Source organism: Rattus rattus, chromosome 5 (assembly GCF_011064425.1).
Source record: "Rattus rattus isolate New Zealand chromosome 5, Rrattus_CSIRO_v1, whole genome shotgun sequence".
NCBI lineage: Eukaryota > Metazoa > Chordata > Mammalia > Rodentia > Muridae > Rattus > Rattus rattus.
In genome coordinates, this window is record NC_046158.1 from 131,167,635 (window position 1) to 131,174,321 (window position 6,687).

General features: G+C 47.4%; 1 pseudogene; it reads right to left on the bottom strand.

Moving 5' to 3' along the window:
- Positions 1 to 2,214: 2,214 nt before the first annotated feature.
- On the bottom strand, positions 2,215 to 4,033 carry LOC116901040 (annotated as a pseudogene).
- Positions 4,034 to 6,687: the final 2,654 nt, after the last annotated feature.

Sequence of the window (6,687 nt, forward strand, 5' to 3'; positions counted from 1 at the left end):
AAACGCAGTGCCCTCCTCTGGCCTCTGTGAGCAACACGCACACATGTGGTGCACAGACACACATGCAACATATCCATACACATAAAATAATGATTAAAAATAAGGTGGGAAGCAAAGGAGGAGGACACCCGATATTGCCTTTGACCTCCACATATGTATCATGCACATGGAAACATACAAACACGCTTGTACACACCTGCACACACACACACACACACACACACACTCACACACGCGCGCGTGCGCGCATTCTAGCACATACCGTTTTGCACATATCCACAGGAATACTATGTACACCACACGAAAAGGAAAACGAAAACAAAAGCCAGACTTACGCCCTGCACGCATCGTGATCAGTCAGGTTGTGATCAGTCAGGTGAAGATGCTGGATGACTGACTGTAGCCTGAGTTAAACTCAGAGGGCAACTATGAGGAAGGGAAGTAAATGAAAACCCAGCAGTGTGTACGCTGACTCCTAACCAGGAGTCCTTGCTGTGGTAACACATTAAGATCACGAAGGAGGTTTTTATTCCTGGGTGCCTGAAATAGAACACTTACAGTGGGCTCCAGAGGATGGATTATGAGCCCAACATGTAGTCTGACTCTGAACACTGCTTAGGACAGGCCAGCCGATGTCTCAGGACTTATTTGTCCCCCAGGTCTAGAGCATGACCAGCCTCTGGAGTTTATTAAAAATGCCACAGTACAGGTTTCGCTCGACACCATGTGGACAAGACCCAGCCAGCCTACGTTTTCTCAAGCTGGCATTAGCTCCCTCCTTCTTTATATCTTTGAGGATGCATTGTAATGTTTGGAGCTGTGGCAGTCATCTTGTAACCATGAAGCAGCACACACTTGCAGATAAAAGGCAAATTGATTGATAGATGGCAGAATGGAATAAGCTGGGAAGAAGCCATCAGACCACAGCAAGGCCTTGCCATTCTCATAAGTCAGAGGCATTGAAGTCCTCAACATGGCTGTCCTCATGTCACCAAGACACATCTGCTTCATCCATTCTCCCACAGCCCCTCCTGAGACTCAGTAAGCCAGGGCTCAGTTGATCAGGCCAATACAGGTCTGCTACACATACTCTCTCCACTCCTCACTCCCGGGACCTCTAGGCCTGTGTCCTTCCCAAAAGACACAAGAGGACCTGCAGGAAGCAGCAGCAGCATCTTAATGAGCACAGTGGCTAAGGGATGGGTATGTAACAGTCAGGAACAGCATGTGCCACTGTTGGTGGGCATGGCAGAATGAGGGAAGGGTACCAGTGGCCAGTGGGACCAGGATCTGATCTCTCACAATCCCCCACTTCTTTGGCTCAGGATGAATAACCTGCTTCTGCTGTGCTCTGGGTAAATGTCTCATGGAAATGTCAAAGTCAAAAGTCCAACTTGAAGCATATTCCTTATATGCTTCATGAGCATTCATGAACCCTCAGGCAGGACCTTCCTGAGGGTTACACTGAGAAACACTGAGAAAAAGTCTCTGTTATAATCGTAAGTGGATAAAGTATTGGAGTCACTGGGTTGATTTGTGGGTGGGTTGTTGGACCAACTAGGCCTCCTGATGCTGATTTATCTCAGGACATGTGCTAGAACTTAGGAAAGAAACTCTAAGGTATCGCTGTTGTACCTCAAAGTTTCCCTATTAGCTTAGAATAAAGGGCTTCAAAATCATGTGCCTTAAGGTTATCAAATGATATCAAAACTAACAAACATGCCCAAATCGTTCACTTTTAATTATAGATACATCTTCTATATGGCGTTCTTTAAGCTTTTCTTTTCAACATGCATCAGCGTGTCCAGTGTGAGGCAGTACGAGAGCAACACTTAATATAATTCAAGTGCTTTAATCTAAGCACACTGTACTGCCTGCACATAACCTACAGTAGCTAGAGGAATTCTGGGAATTGCTTAACAGTTACAGTCCAATAACTTCATTATAATGTCATCCTAGGTGACCGCTATGTTCAAAAATACTGAACCTTGCTCCTTCGAGCAACGCCGACGTTCACACAAGAGAGTAGACATGAGTCACAGGACTGGATTGCAAAAACTGTTAAAAGTAAGTGAAGGGTTTCCTTTCTTTAAAAAAATTAACCAAGAGTCAACAATCAAAATCAAATGTGTTCCCCACCCATCACTCACGCGGCCATGCTAGGCACCCTTCCATTCCTACTGTAGTAGTTGCGATCCGTTGCTCCTTGGCTACTTATGCAATGTTTAAATGAAAATCGCTGGAGCCTCCCTATAAAACTTGGTCATATTTACCGATGTCCCTCTTGCCCCTTAGCAACCTCCATAACCTCCATCCAGCTGCTGGCTGGCTGGACCACCAGAATGGGACTCCTTTGACAAACCCATGCCACCTAGCATTCGGCTACTCTAAGGACCACCACTTACTCCTGCTGTAGAATTCAAGGAGAGTTCTACATACCTGTGCTGTGTGTTTGCTCTGCCTTTTAACATAGCCACCACAGCATCTTCAGTTTGCAGACTCAACGGGAGCTCCACCAGTGACCCTGCCATCAGGTCTAAACTCAGGATGTACGTACTGTCACAGGGTTGGGTGGTGAAAATATATGTCCTTCTCAGTAGCTCTGTAAGGTAATGTGTGCATAGTGTGCAGTGCTGTGCTCTGGAAAGTCGAGCCTCCATCCTTGTATTTGTGGTCAGGCATTCCTGAAAAACAATAATTGATGATGTCTCTTTCACTTCTGTCTCAGTTAGGGTCTTGCTGCTGTGAACAGACACCATGACCAATGCAAGTCTTATAAAGGACAGCATTTAATTGGGGCTGGCTCACAGGTTCAGAGGTGCAGTCCATTATCATCAAGGCGGGAGCATGGCAGCACCCAGGCAGGCATGGTGCAGGAGGAGCCAAGTTCTACGTCTTCCATTGAGCGAAGCCAGGAACAGACTGAGCATCCTCAGGCAGCTAGGAAGAGTTGCCCACCCCCACAGTGACACACTTCCTCCAACAAGGCCACACCTTCTAATAGTGCCACTCCCTGGGCCAAGCATATGCAAACCATCACGCAATCTGTCTGAACCAAATCCATAGCTATCATGGTAGCTATAATGTACATAGCCTCTGTAACCTCACCACAAACACCACACCTCATCTCTTAAAGCCGGCAACTCTGCTCTGCCAATTCTGTTGCTAGATCTCTGCCATCCCCAGGTCTGTCATAGGGACCTGGCTGCTGCAGGGCCATATGTTTTTGTGGTGGCAACGGTGAGTTCTAACTTCAGCTCTACTGTTCTTAAATATTTCGATATACCAATGCCATATTCTTTCCCTGTGTTTTTAGAGCCCTTTCAGTGAACCAAGTATCAGGAAGAGTCCTCTGTGTTCATCTGCTGGAAGTCTGCCAGCAATGTTATTCTGCTTGGCACAATTTCCAACCCTGAACAATTTCTTCCTGGTTATATCCATAGGAGAGTCCTCTAAGCTATACAAAGGATCGTTGACCATGACTATTTGGACTGTATGCTTCAACACCTAATCCATTTCAATGTTGTTTGACATGAATTCTTCAACATTATCTGTGCCCCATAGTTCCTCTCTGTCTTTTTCCAAGACTAATTTGATTTCATTGTCTGTTTCACATTCAACAGAAGTCTCACCAGTCTGCCTTCTCTGGTGTGGATGAAATGAATCCCTTGAACCTTGTTTTGGATTTTTCAGTCAGAAAACAAACACCTGCTCCCTTTTATCAGCTGAACAGGGCTGGGTGGAGTCTAGGTCCTTTACCACCAAGCATATCTGCAAATTCAAATTACACACACAGAAAACACCTGTGCATGTTCTCCAAGAAGCTGTGCATGTTTCAAGACATAGCCCCCATGTGTTGTGGGAGTGCTGGGGTTGGGCAGGAAGGAGGTAGCCGTGGGCATGAAAGGGATGATTATAGGGACATAAAGTGGGCAAATTATTATAGAACAATAAGACTAACCACCTCCCCTCACCTGGCTGCCAGTGAAGGGGAATCTGGAAGAGGATGATGACCACGGACGTAGGAGTACATAATGCAAACAAGGTTGAAGAGAAGTTGACGAGTCCTCTATATAGGAAAAAATGCAATCTGTATTAAGGGGGGGGGTGTTTGGTTGATTTTTACAGTGTGGTGTTGTAGTGAGAACTTTGTTGTTTTTTTTTTTAAACACATAAATGTTAGAGGGATATGTTTTCGTTCTGGTCCCAGGTGTGGGATGGACGTGGGCTGCTTTAGATTGTCCTCAGCAGCTGCCTGTGATTTGCCTCATGTTCCAGCACGATCGTGATTTTGCCAGCTGCACATAGGTCCTGCAAGTGTATGCCATTTGGAGTGCTGGGGACTCCTGAGAGGACATATGAATGCTACAGCCCCAGAGGGGCTGTGGCTATTGCTGCTCTTGCTGGTTGCCGTTGTTTCAGTCTGTCAAGTGGTTGTGTGTAAAGAGATGAGAAGAAGAAATCCTGACTGCGAAGATCAAACTTGCCCAAGGGGCTCAAACCCATAACCAGCAGGAAGCAGTCTAATGATACTGACGCCCCCTTTCCTCTTTAATCTTTCTCCCCTACCTAGTGTTGGGCGGTGGAGGTTAGAATAGGGGTGGAGATAGAATAAAGAACCCATAAAGTATCCAAAAGTCAGTCACACAGCTTGGGAAGGCCAACAGTGGTTCTCCCCATGGGAAAAGCTGAAAGCCTGGCAGCTACTCAGTCTACAAGGCTGCAAGCCTCAGCAGTCCCCATCCGGTGCTAAAGGCCGGAAGGATTCTTGGAGAGCCACTGGTCTTCCATCATGCTGAAAAGCAGACAGAACTGTATTCCGATGTCAACAAAGGACAGCAGTGTCACAGGCAGTGACAGTGTATACGCACTCGCCAGCAGGAAGCAGAAGCAGGCAGGCAAACGCAACAGCTTCTCCATGTGACCTTTTAATATAAGAGCTAGAGGTGGAAGGTGATGCCCATTCAGGAAAGGGTCTTCATCCTTAGTTAATTAACCATCCTGGGAAACACCCTTACAGAGTCACCCAGAGGCACGTTTCTTAGTTGATTCCAGACCTGGTCAAACTGAGAACCAAGAAGAAACATCACAGGAAGATGGAATTTGGAAGCCCCCATGAAGGCTGTATGAGAGGGCTTAGCCTAGTGCTGAGACTGGGGAATGAGGGAAGGTTTTGGAGTTGGGAATCCTGTGATCTGAGTTAGGCCTTCAGAAAGTCACACCGCTGCTGTGAACAGCCGAACTGGGAGTGGGGAAAAGGTAAAGAGATTCTCTTATAGTTGTATTTACAGGAGAATGACACCTAAGGGCATGCTTTGAAGTAGGTCTTGATTGGGAACGGTCAATCGGGAGTGAGCATCCCTTAACTCTCCGCAGTGTCTCCAAGTCTGAGCAATGAGTGAACTCATAACTCCACACAGCAGTGGACACTTAGATGATCTAAGCAGGGCACACATCATTTCCACAGCATCGCGTGGTACTCCAGGAGGTAGACACAACAGTGATCTCCACAGCTGAAGTGTGACCTTCTCAACTCCCCAGCCTTAATGCCCTTGGCTAAAGGCCCTCCAGGACAGGCTCCAAGAAGCCTTCCGAACTCCATCTTCCTCTGCCTTTCCTCTAGTCTGTCAGCCACATGGGCCTATCCCACGGTCCCTGGATGGTGCGTCCACTCCCCATCGCTCCTGATTGAAAGCCAGGTGCTCAGAGGTGGTTAATTGCAATCGCCTCTCTGCACAGGGAGCTGACTGACGTTCAGCTCAACCCCTTTCTATTTCCTGTTTTCCAGTCTAATTTTGGGCATATTTTTCCTATTTAAAGTTATTTGCTGGCACTAGAATACAGTACTCAGAGAGACAAAAATACCCAAAGTCTTGTTAATGAGGAACAGGGAGGGCACTTGGAACTTAGGGGGAAAGCATAGGAAGGAATCTCCCCGGCAGAGAGGAGAGGGCTGGGGTGATGCGGGCAGGGGCTGAGAAGGAGGCTGCAGAGTGGAGAAGGAGATGGGCTTCTCACAGGAAGCAGGAAGGTCCTGGTTACCTCACCGTTTGGCCCCTCACATTTCTCATCTGTAAAATAGGAACAGAGAGCCAGGAAGTGTACAGGGGCAGGGATCAGAATGGAAGGCTACCTCGGACCCAGTTCTCAGGATGTCACCTTCAGCAGACTACCGCGTCCCAAACCAGAGATACAGACTTCACACACCGTCCTGGACCTGCAACGGAAAGTCCTCCAGATGGGACAGGTGAACAGGCAGGGTTCAGATGATGTCAGGTTAGCTCAGTGGTAGAGCGCTTGCCTAGCAAGTGCAAGGCCCTGGGTTCGGTCCTCAGCTCCGAAAAAACAAAACAAACAAACAAACAAATGATGTCAGGATTCTGAGAACAATGAAGGGTGTTCATATCCTCGTCCTCTCGACAAGTGCCATTGGAAGCTGGTGGTGTGGCTCAGTGGTGGAGCATTTACCCAGGATGCACAAAGCCCTGCCTGCTGGTTCATCCCCCAGCATTTTCTCTTTTGATGTTCCTTCCCTTTCTCCTTGTTCCTCCCTTCTTCTCATTCTCCTATTCACTATTTCTCTTGTTTTATTTGAGACCAATGTAGCCCAGGCTAGTCATGACCCTAATATAGGTAGCTGAGGGTGATCTTGAACTCCTGCCTCTGTCTCCAAAGTCCCCTGGGTGC